Source organism: Heterodontus francisci, chromosome 25 (genome assembly GCF_036365525.1).
Source record: "Heterodontus francisci isolate sHetFra1 chromosome 25, sHetFra1.hap1, whole genome shotgun sequence".
In the NCBI taxonomy this organism is placed as follows: domain Eukaryota; kingdom Metazoa; phylum Chordata; class Chondrichthyes; order Heterodontiformes; family Heterodontidae; genus Heterodontus; species Heterodontus francisci.
Window position 1 is genome coordinate 58,887,551 of NC_090395.1, and position 12,574 is coordinate 58,900,124.

Here is a 12,574-nt window from a genome sequence, read left to right on the forward strand (position 1 = left end):
CAATATCATCAATACTGCAGGCATCAGTAAACCACTGTTATATTTTTTGGTGATTTAATTGCGCTGCGTGGCACACAATTGCACTGGACCCCCACGTAACTAACTGAATGAGTCAATAACTATCTATTAGGTTGAATGTTCTTTGTAGCTGTTTTAGAAATATTGGAACAGGAATTAGCGATTTAGCCCCTCAAACCTGTTCCCCCATTCAATGAGATCATGGCTGATCAGCGATGTAACTGCATGGGCAGGCTTTTGGGTTTTGGGTCAGGACCCTGACATTGGGTCAAATGGGGGTCACAACCCTGCACTGTGTGGGAAACAGTCACCCAAGTGATTTTCCCCAAATTGACCAATTAGTGGCCAGAGGGCGGGCTCGCCGTCCAATTAAGATGTTTGTATATGTCGCCACGTAGAAGACTTAGAGTTCTGGTCACTGTTCACATTGCTCTGTGATACCACCATCTGTTTTCTACATAGAATGTGATTGTAGCATATATTCCACTTTGCCAGATCTTGCAACATACAACACTAGTTTGTTTTTTTCTACATCCTTCAGCTCAACATTGTTTTTACACAGCAAATTGCTGGAAGTGCGAGCCAATAATGGCATGGGGAGGGCAACAGAGTATCTAGAACCTCAGTGAGCCATGTATCAGTGCATCTTCTGAACCAATAAGATTTAAGGAGCGAGAAAGAAACGGGAATGATTGAGGAGGGTGAACCAGAGTGAAATCAGGTACAGAAAAAGAAACAAAGGGAAAGAAAGGTTGGAGAGAGAAACAGCAACAGGAAAATTTCGAAAAAAATTAAATTTGACATTTTTAAAATTTCCCAGGACAATTTACTACCTGAATGAATGAGACGTCACAGTTTAAATTGTTGACATTCTAAGCGAGAGGCATTGATTGGCATTGCATTAACAATTATCACATTGTTAAAGGTATTTGCACTCTTAATTACCAGGCTTAACTTTGCAGCATGTCTAATGGGCAATTAATGTACACATGCAGCTTCTTCTTTTGGGCCTCCTTATCTCGAGAGACAATGGATACGTGCCTGGAGGTGGTCAGTGGTTTGTGAAGCAGCGCCTGGAGTGGCGATAAAGACCAATTCTAGAGTGACAGACTCTTCCACAGGTGCTGCAGAGAAATGTGTTTGTCGGGGCTGTTGCACAGTTGGCTCTCCTCTTGCACCTCTGTCATTTTTCCTGCCAACTACTAAGTCTCTTTGACTCGCCACATTTTAGTCCTGTCTTTATGGCTGCCCGCCAGCTCTGGCGAACGCTGGCAACTGACTCCCACGACTTGTGATCAATGTCACAGGATTTCATGTCGCGTTTGCAGACGTCTTTAAAGCGGAGACATGGATGGCCGGTGGGTCTGATACCAGTGGCGAGCTCGCTGTACAATGTGTCTTTGGGGATCCTGCCATCTTCCATGCGGCTCACATGGCCGAGCCATCTCAAGCGCCGCTGACTCAGTAGTGTGTATAAGCTGGGGATGTTGGCCGCCTCGAGGACTTCTCGAGGAAATGCAGAAAGTTCTTCGAAATAACAGGGGGAAGGGTGCTAAGGGTGAGATGCCATTGATGTGAAGCAAGCAGTACAACAGCATAAGGTTAATCAGCAAGTTCTGGAGCTTTGCAAGTCAATTTGCACATTAATAAACACATTAGTTTGCACATTAGTTTTCCAACAGATTCAGTCCATTAATTTGGTATCTTTTGCTCTATACAAGCATTATCCCAGGCTTCAATCAATCCTATGCTATAACTGTCCACCAGGTGGAGCAGAAGAGCAGTCCAGGCTGCCCTCAGCCCTGGAAGCACCAAAGACTGAGATTCAAGTATAGACACTGACACTGTTGCAGCTCTGCACCTAACCTATATCATGGATTATTTACATGCAGTTTACAGTTTCTTTTAGAAATATTTATAAGACTCATACACTAATTCCTGGGAAATTATCAATAATTTTGTATCCTCGGAAACGTTCAATAACTTAAAAAAACACGTTAGAAAGACTTACATTTATATCGCACTTTTCACAACCAACAGACGTCTCAAAGTGTTTTACAGCCAATGAAGTGCTTTTGAAATAAAAACAAGAAATGCTGGAAATATTCAGCAGGTCTGGCAGTATCTGTGGTGAGAGAAGCAGAGTTAACGTTTCAGGTCAGTGACCTTTCATCAGAACCCTGATGAAAGGTCACAGACCTGAAACGTTAACTCTGCGCACTGTGGGTGTACCAATACCACACAGACTGCAGCAGTTCAAGAAGGCTTCAGAAGTTCTGATGAAGGGTCACTGACCTGAAACGTTAACTCTGCTTCTCTCTCCACAGATGCTGCCAGACCTGCTGAGTATTTCCAGCATTTCTTGTTTTTATTTCAGATTTTCAGCATCTGCAGTATTTTGCTTTTATTTAAGTACTTATGAATGCTAGTCACTGCCGTAATGTAAGATATGCAGCAGCCGATTTGCGCACAGCAAACATTCACAAGCAGCAATGTGTTAATGACTGCTCTTCAATGTAGTGCCTTGGGATCTTTTACATCCACCCAAGCAGGCAGATAGGGTTTAACGTCTAATCTGAAACTAGAGTGTCAGATTTGATTTTTGTGCTCAAGCCCTGGAGTGGGATTTGAACCCAGAATCTGGTGACTCAGATTACAAGGGACATCCTGCCATTGACCAGACACTGATTTGGACCAGCTATAAAAATACTGTGGCTACAACAGCAGATCAGATGCTGGACATTCTGTGATGAGTAACTCACCTCCTGACTCCCCAAAGCCTATCCACCACCTACAAGATACAAGTCAGGAGTGTGATGGAATACTCTCCACTTGCCTGGATGGGTGCAGCTCCAACAACACTCAAGAAGCTTGACACCATCCAGGACAAAGCAGCCCGCTTGATTGGCACCCCAGCCACCACCTTAAACATTCGCTCTCTCTGCCACCATGATTGCAGCGTGTATAATCTACAAAATGCACAGCAGTAACTCATCAAGGCTTTTTTGACAGCATCTTCCACAAATGTAAGCTCTATCGTCGAGAAGGACATGGACATCAGGGAGGCAAGAAGACCACCACCTCCATGTTTCCTTCCAAGTCACACACCGTCCTGACTTGGAAACGTGTTGCTGTTCTTTCATAGTCACCGGGTCAAAATCCTGGAATTCCCTACTTAACAGCCCTGTGAGAGTATCTTCACTACATGGACCACAACAGTCAAAACGGTGGCTCACCATCACCTTCTCAAGGGAAATAAAGGATGTGCAACAAATGCTGGCCTTGCCCATGATGTCTACATCCTGAGAATGAATAAATGAACAACAGTAGCAACAATAACACAGAATTTCAACTACCTCAAGATGGACTGAAATAAGAAACCTTTATGATCAAAAGAAGAAAGGATTGTTAGACTGAAAGAGGACTGTTTCCCATCAGTATGTTAATGGCCTAACACAAAAGGAGCAGTGCTAGATCTGGTTCCAGGTAATGGAGCAGGACAAGTAAATGACCTGAAGAGTTGGTTGGATAGAAACCAGATCTTGTTGCACCCATTTAATTAAAATAAAACAGGTGCAAAGAGGGCTTATTTCAGTGAGCAACGTCCTCTTTCCCAAAGACACCTGAAAGTCATCCAACCCAATATTGGGATGCGCCATTTTTGAAGTGTGTGAGGCAGTCACTTAAAAAAGGCATTAGGCCCCTAATTAGCAAATGCCTTTGGCCTCACACTTGTAGGAGCACTCAGGAAAACTGGGCTGCCCTGAAAAAAGCAGGTATCGGGTTTACTCCACTCAGGTTTGGATGAGGATTAGTGACTGCCAAAGGTTTGATTTTGTGCCAATAGCAGGAAAGCTCCTCCCAGATCCACAATACTCTAGAGGGCTGTCACCAGCCCACAATCTGCTCTCCTCCCATTCTACTACCCACTCCTCAGACCTAAGGGAATTCCCACCCCAGTACTTTTGAAATAGTGATCATATTGGTCCATAATTTGTTGCAAAAATAACAGTGGTACAGCAACTTCAGGCAAGAATAGATGCCAGATTAAACATGGAAATCCAGAAACACTTATCCAAGAGGCACAGCTCCTCCATTCGTTTTGCGGAAGTGGTTTTCTCGCTGTCTGGTTCACCACCGAAATACATTGAGCAGTGTAAGGTTGCTGTATTTGCATGGTAGATACAAACTAAACTCACCACCGGACGTTAGACCCGGTTTGAAGTGTTGCAAGGAACCTGTCTTGGAGCTGTTTAAGGTTTGCACATAAATAATTGACAGCCTGGATTAGCTGTTAGATTCTTTTAACTATGTGCTGCTTGTTAATTACTACCAATGAACCTCACCAAAAATAAACTACAAGTTAAAAATCTCACTCCTTCAGGTTTTAATTGTTGGATATTTAAAAAATGTAAAAAAAATTACTTTTCATTGTTGTCTCTTTTCTCTTAATCCAAACTTTCCTTTTTTTCTGTACCTGATTTGACATAATTAATACAATTCAGTCACTCTTCTTTCACAGTCCTTGTGCTGTTAATTTCACATTACTTCAACCTGATTGCATCTATCCATAACCAAGGGCCCCTGACCAGAGGAATGTTTCAATCTACCCACATCAAATCCTTTATTTTTTATTTATTTATTTAGAGATACAGCACTGAAACAGGCCCTTCGGCCCACCGAGTGTGTGCCGACCATCAACCACCCATTTATACTAATCCTACATTAATCCCATTACCCTCTCACATCCCCTACCACCTACCTATACTAGGGGCAATTTATAATGGTCAATTTACCTATCAACCTGCAAGTGTTTGGCTGTGGGAGGAAACCGGAGCACCCGGCGAAAACCCATGCGGTCACAGGGAGAGCTTGCAAACTCCGCACAGGCAGTACCCAGAATCGAACCTGGGTCGCTGGAGCTGTGAGGCTGCAGTGCTCACCACTGCACCACTAATCATCTAATTATCTCAATCAGCTCTCCCCTTAATTTTCCATACTCAAGGATGTACAAGCCAATTTATGCAACCTGTCTTTATAATGTAACCACAAGATCCCAGTATTATTCTGGTGAATCTGCAATGTATTCCCTCCGAGGCCAATCTCTCTTTGCTGAGGTCTGACGCCGAGAACTGAATCGAGCATTCCAGATGCAGCCTAACCAGAGCTTTATCGAATGAATAGAATTTCCACCCCTTCATTTTCAATTAAAGGCCGGAATGCAAAGAAAAATAAAAAGGAGTCAGAGATAAAAGACATTGGACTGGAAATTAGCTCATTTATGTCGATAAAATAATGGGCGGCACAGTGGCGCAGTGGTTAGCACCGCAGCCTCACAGCTCCAGCGACCTGAGTTCAATTCTGGGTACTGCCTGTGTGGAGTTTGCAAGTTCTCCCTGTGTCTGCGTGGGTTTCCTCCGGGTGCTCCGGTTTCCTCCCACATGCCAAAGACTTGCAGGTTGATAGGTTAATTGGCCATTATGAATTGCCCCTAGGTAGGTAGGTGGTAGGGAAATATAGGGACAGGTGGGGATGTGGTACGAATGTGGAATTAGTGTAGGATTAGTATAAAATGGGTGGTTGATGGTCGGCACAGACTCGGTGGGCCGAAGGGCCTGTTTCAGTGCTGTATCTCTAAACTAAACTAAACTAAAATGCTCTAGATCATTAATTGGTTGGAAATGGCATATGGGGAAAATATTCAAATAGAAAATGGGTAGGCTATAGATTAAGTACATTCCAACTAGGAGTAAATGGATACAATCAAAATACTGCAGATGCTGGAAATCTGAAATAAAAACAGAAAATTCTGGAAGTACTCAGCAGGTCAGGCAAGATCTGTGGAGAGAGAAGCAGAGTTAACGTTTCAGGTCTGTGACTGGTCAGAACTGGCAAAGGTTAGAAAAGTATTAGTAGGGTCACTGACCCGATACATTAACTCTGCTTCTCTTTCCACAGGTGCTGCCAGACCTGCTGAGTGATTCCAGCATTTCTTGTTTTTGTTTCAGATTTCCAGCATCCGCAGTATTTTGCTTTTATTATAGAAAAGTATTAGTGTTGGTGGGAAGAGAACAAAAGGGAAGGTGTGTGATAGGGCAGAGGGCAGGAGAGATTAAATAACAAGGATGTCATGGGAGAAAGGCAAAGAGAGTGTTAATGATTATGATGAAAGACTAAGCATTAGTGCAGAGAGAGTGTTAATGGCAGAATAATGAGCAGCTCTGTACAAAAGCACATGAAATACCAAGTTTAAACATGATTAAAAAAATAAAATAAAATCATTTAAAAACAAAACAAAAAAAATCAAAAAAGGCCAGTTATGCTCTGAAATTGTTGAACTCAATATTGAGTCTGGAAGGCTGTTGAGTGCCGAATCGAAAGATGAGGTGTTGTTCCTTGAGCTTGCGTTGATGTTCACTGGAACACTACAGCAGGTCAGGGACAGAAATGTGAGCATGAGAGCAGGGTGGTGAGTTGAAATAGCAAGCAACTGGAAGCTCAGGGTCACACTTTCAGACTGAGCAGAGGTGTTCCACAAAGCAGTCACCCAATCTATGTTTGGTCTCCCCACTGTCGAGGCGACCGCATTTTGAGCAGCGAATCTTCTTTCTTCTTCTTTGGCCTCCTTGTCTCGAGAGACAATGTGTAAGCGCCTGGAGGTGGTCAGTGGTTTGTGAAGCAGCGCCTTGAGTGGCTATAAAGGCCAATTCCAGAGTGACAGACTCTTCCACAGGTGCTGCAGATAAAATTGGTTGTCGGGGCTGTTACACAGTTGGCTCTCCCCTTGCGCTTCTGTCTTTTTTCCTGCCAACTGCTAAGTCTTTTCGACTCACCACTCTTTAGCCCCGCCTTTATGGCTGTCCGTCAGCTCTGACGATCACTGGCAACTGACTCCCACGACTTGTGGTCAATGTCACAGGCCTTCATGTCACGTTTGCAGACGTCTTTAAAGCGGAGACATGGATGGCCAGTGGGTCTGATACCAGTGACGAGCTCGCTGTACAATGTGTCCTTGGGGATCCTGCCATCTTCCATGCGGCTCACATGGCCAAGTCATCTCAAGCGCCGCTGGCTCAGTAGGGTGTATATGCTGGGGATGTTGGCTGCCTCAAGGACTTGTGTGTTGGAGATACGGTCCTGCCACCTGATGCCAAGGATTCTCCGGAGGCAGCGAATATGGAATGAATTGAGACGCCGCTCTTGGCTGACATATGTTGTCCAGGCCTCACTGCCGTAGAGCAAGGTACTGAGGACACAGGCTTGATACACTCGGACTTTTGTGTTCTGTATCAGTGCGCCATTTTCCCACACTCTCTTGGCCAGACTGGACATAGCAGTGGAAGCCTTTCCCATGGGCTTGTTGATTTCTGCATCGAGAGACAGATTACTGGTGATAGTTGAGCCTAGGTAGGTGAACTCTTGAACCACTTCCAGAGCGTGGTCGCCAATATTGATGGATGGAGCATTTCTGATGTCCTGTCCCATGAAGTTCGTTTTCTTGAGGCTGATGGTTAGGTCAAATTCGTTGCAGGCAGCCGCAATCCTGTCGATGAGTCTCTGCAGACACTCTTCAGTGTGAGATGTTAATGCAGCATCGTCAGCAAAAAGGAGTTCCCTGATGAGGACTTTCCGTACTTTGGTCTTTGCACTTAGGGCAGCGAATACAATATACTAAAGTGAAGGAAGTACAAGTAAATCGCTGCTTCACCTGGAAGGAGCATTTTGGAGCTTGGATGATGAGGAAAGAGAAGGTAAAAAGGCTCTCTCCACAGATACTGCCAGTCCTGCTGAGTATTTCCAGCATTTCTTGTTTTTATTTCAGATTTCCAGCATCTGCAGTATTTTGCTTTTATAAAAAGGCTGGTATTCGACCTCCTGAAATCGCATGGGAAGATGCCATGGGAAGGGGATGAGGTGTCAACCAGGGTGTCGCAGAGGGGACGATTCCTTAGAAATGCTGACAGGGGAGGGGAAGGGACAATGTGTTTGGTGGTGGCATCACGCTGGAGGTGCTGGGAATGGCAGAGGATGATCCTTTGGATGTGGAGGCTGGAGGGGTGGAGCCGATACAGTCATCAATGAACTGGAAAAAGAGGTGAAGGAAGGGCCCTGAGTAGGATTGGAACAAGGAATGTTAGGCATATCCCACAAAAAGACAGGCATAACTAGGACACGTGTGTACCCATAGCAAAACCTTTTATTTGAAGGAAGTAGAGTCATAGAGAGATACAGCACTGAAACAGGCCCTTCGGCCCACTGAGTCTGTGCCGACCATCAACCACCCATTTATACTAATCCTACATTAATCCCATATTCCCTACCACATCCCCACCTTTCCTCAATTCTCCTACCACCTACCTACACTCGGGGCAATTTACAATGGCCAATTTACCTATCAACCTGCAAGTCTTTGGCTGTGGGAGGAAACCAGAGCACCCAACACAAACCCACGCGATCACAGGGAGAACTTGCAAACTCCGCACAGACAGTACCCAGAACCGAACCTGGGTCACTTGAGCTGTGAGGCTGCAGCGCTAACCACTGCGCCACTGTACTGCCCCGTGAGTGGAGTTGAAGGAGAAGTTGTTCAATGTGAGACCAAGTTCAGCCAGGCGGAGGAGGGTGGTTTTGGATGGGGGCTGGTTGGGCCTCTGTTCAAGGAAGAAGCAGAGAGCCCTCAAACTGTCTTGGCGGGGATGGAAGTGTAGAGAGATTGGACGTTCATAGTTTAGAGGAGGTGATTAGGGCCAGGAAACTGGAAATTTTCAATGACGTAGTGCGTTAGAAGATTCACAGATGTAGGTGGGAAGAGACTGGACCAGGGGAGAAAAGATAGAGTCAAGATAGGAAGAAATAAGTTCAATGGGGCATGAACACGCTGAAACGATGGGTCTGCTGGGACAGTCCTGTTTGTGGATTTTGGGAAGGAGTTAGAAGTGGCCTGCCCAGGCTTGTGGGACAGTGAGGTTGGAAGCTGTAGAGCGAAGATCTCCAGAGGAGATAAGGACAGTCCTGGAGACAGTGGCTTGATATTTGTTTTTTTTGTTATTCATTCATGGGATTTGGGCGTCGCTGGCTAGGCCAGCATTTATTGCCTATCCCTAACTGCCCTTGAGAAGGTGGTGGTGAGCTGCCTTCTTGCACCGCTGCAGTCCATTTGAGGTAGGTACACCCACAGTGCTGTTAGGAAGGGAGTTCCAGGATTTTGACCCAGCGATGGTGAAGTTCCAAGTCAGGATGGTATGTGACTTGGAGGGGAACTTGCAGATGGTGGTGTTCCCATGCATTTGCTGCCCTTGTCCTTGTAATTGATCAAAGTTGCAGGTTTGGAAGGTGCTGTCAAAGGAGTCTTGGTGCGTTGCTGCAGTGCATCTTGTAGATGCTACTCACTGCTGCCACTGTGGTGGAGGGAGTGAATGTTTGTCGATGGAGTGCCAATTAAGCAGGCTGATTTGTCCTGGATGGTGTTGAGCTTCTAGAATGTTGTTGGAGCTGCACCATCCAGGCAAGCAGAGAGTATTCCATCACACTCCTGCCTTGTGCCTTGTAGATGGTGGACAGGCTTTGTGGAATCAGGAGATGAGTTACTCGCCCTCGGAATCCTAGCCTCTGACCTGCCCTTGTAGCCACGATATTTATATGGCTACTGCAGTTCAGTTTCTGTCAATGGTAGCCCCTAGGATGTTGATAGTGGGGGATTCAGCGATGGTAATGCCATTGAATGTCAATTTGGTGTTGGGGTCATGGTCCAGGAGGAGGTAGGAAGAAGTGTCTGAGAGTTGGCGCTCAGCCACTGCAGGGTAGAGGTCGGTACGCCAGACAACAACAGCACCACCCTTGGCTGCAGGTTTGATCACAATGTTGGGATTGGACCTGAGAAAATGGAGTGCAGCAGGTTTGGAGGGAGACAGGTTAGAGTGAGTGAGGGGAGTGGAGAAATTGAGACAGCCAATGTCGCGCCGACAGTTCTCAATGAAAAAGATCAAAGGTGGCTAACAGGCCAGAGGGAGGGGTCCAGGTGGAGGGAGAATATTGGAGGCATGTGAAAGGGTCCACTGGTCAGGGGGAGGGCTCCTGGTCAAAAGAAGTGACTCTGGAGGCGAAGATGACGGAAGACGAGCTCAACATCATGCTGAGCGCAAAATTCATTGAGGTCAGGGCATAAGGAGATAAAACAGCATTTTGTTAAGTACTGAACATTCAGCGTCAGAGATGGGAAGGTCAGAGGATATTGTGAATACACAGCAAGGGATCAGCTTAGAAGAAGTGATGGGCTCAGAGGGAGGTGAAGGGCAAGGAGAATCTGGAGGGGCATTAGTACCCATGAGCTGCTGGAGCTTGCGTTCCTTAACTTTTTCTCTTCCTTTCAGGTGTTATTTGTTAATTTGTTGGATCAGAGGAGGGATGAAATGAAACTGCGGGCAGGATAGCTCTGAGATAAGGTGCGTTGGTGCTTCTGGAGAGAGAGATCAAGACTGGAATTTTACGGCCCCGCAATGAGCGGGCTGGTGGCGGGTGGGGGAAGGGGGCGATAAATTGAGTGCAAGGTGGGAGACGGGCTGTTCCCGATGCCTTACTGCCTCCACTACAATTTTACGCGGGGCGGCAGCCGTAAGAAATGGCCCGTCCACCCCAGGCCAATCAAACTCTCCTAACCGTTAAGAGGTATTTAGATGAGCACTTGAAACGCCATAGCATACAAGGCTACGGGTCAAGTGCTGGAAAATGGGATTAGAATAGTTAGGTGCTTGATGGTTGCCACAGACACGATGGGCCGAAGTGCCTGTTTCTGTGCTGTATAACTCTATGGCCCTTAAGTGGCCAATTGAATGCCACTTAAGGGTCACCTCCCGCTACTGCTAGTATTTTACACGTGGCAGCCGAACGGAAAACGCCATAAGAACAGAGCCAGGTAAAACCTGGCAGCCTTCTTGAGGGCTAGGGTGCCCTCCTTATTGCCCACCACCAAAGTCCCAACCGCCCCCAACGCACAGCACTCCCCACCCCAACAAACAGATCCCCCTTGCCTCCCTGGGGCCTGGCTGATTGTCCCCAGCAAGGCCCTAAAAATCTACCTCCTTTCCTGGGTCGTCCTTCCTCTTCCTCCTGCAGCTGGGTGTAGTCCCAGCAGTCGCCACCACTCCCTGTGGCGCTACTGAGACTAAGAGCTTCCAGCCCGCTGATTGGTCAGCAGCTGCATTAAGCGGGACTTCCTGCTTCAAGGAGGTGGAAGTCCCGCCCAAGACCAATTCAAGGTTTGGGGAGTGTCTCCCCAGGCCCGGAAAAGGAAAGCTTGCTACTGACTTTTCAGCATGTGGGCGGGGCCTCCCGCCCATTGTTAGATTCCGATCCATTGAGTGTGGATCTCTGGATACGGCGAGAGCAGCAGTCCAAGGAAGATTATATTTCTCTGAGATATCTGTAGTCCTGGGTGAAATTAAAATATGAAGGATGGAGTTTCAGTTGGAATAAGTCGGAGCCAGAGACAGTCGCTGAGGAAGGAGATGTCAGAAAACCAGTTTTGGTAGACAGCTTATCAAGGACCAGGAGAGAAATAGAAAGCAATGAAGGTGAACAAGGTAAAAGAGACAAACAGAAATCTTATCGGAGAGAAGAGCAGAACTTCAAGGTAGGGGTAAATGGAATAAGTCAGAGGCTGGGGTTTCATGGATAACAAGTATATGATAATACAGGAGATATGAGCAGAAGAAAAAGTGATGCCTGAAAGTTTGGTTGAAAAGGTGGACTTTGAGAAGTTTTATTGAAGAAAGTGGAAGGATTTACATAGAGGGGCTTCCAGATGATAGGGCCAAAGCAACTGAAGACTTTCATTAATTTGGATGAAGGGGTGCACAAAAAGACCACAGTATATGCATATAGCATTTATATTTGGAATTTCCCAGTCTTAACTTTTGTATTTTTTTTTTTACTACAACAGTTGGTTTCTCGTGTAACTGATCAACAAATGACTATCTTTTTTTTTTAAAAAGCCAGTTTAGTCTGATGAACACTTTTGAAATATGGTTGAAGAAATGAAATTTGGCTAAGAAAAATATTGTAACATCTGGCATTCAGCTCATTTTATGAGGTAAACTTTCTAAGAACAACAGAAAGTGCTGGAAAGACTCTTTCTCTACAGATGCTGCCCGAGCTGCTGAGTTAACATTTCAGGCTTGTGACCCTTCATCGGAACTGGGTCTCAACCCTGAAACATCAACTCTTTCTCTCTCCACAGATGCTGCCAGACTTGCTGAGTATTTCCAACACTTTGTTTTTAAATCGGTTTTCCAGCATCTGCAGCTTTTTGCTTTTACCTTTCACAAAATGATTTATTTCTGTTCCCCTTTTGGGAAATAACTATCCTACATATTGGAATAGTTGCAAGCAGCCATTATTCCATTCGTGCACTCAAACTATGATAGTATGACAACTACTCAGTCACTATTGGTCACGAACAGCACAAAATTGGGATTTATTACAATAATTGTTTCTGCCTGGCACATTAATGGGAACATTAGACAACACCTGGTCAGAAATTGTTAAAGCAATCCAAAAG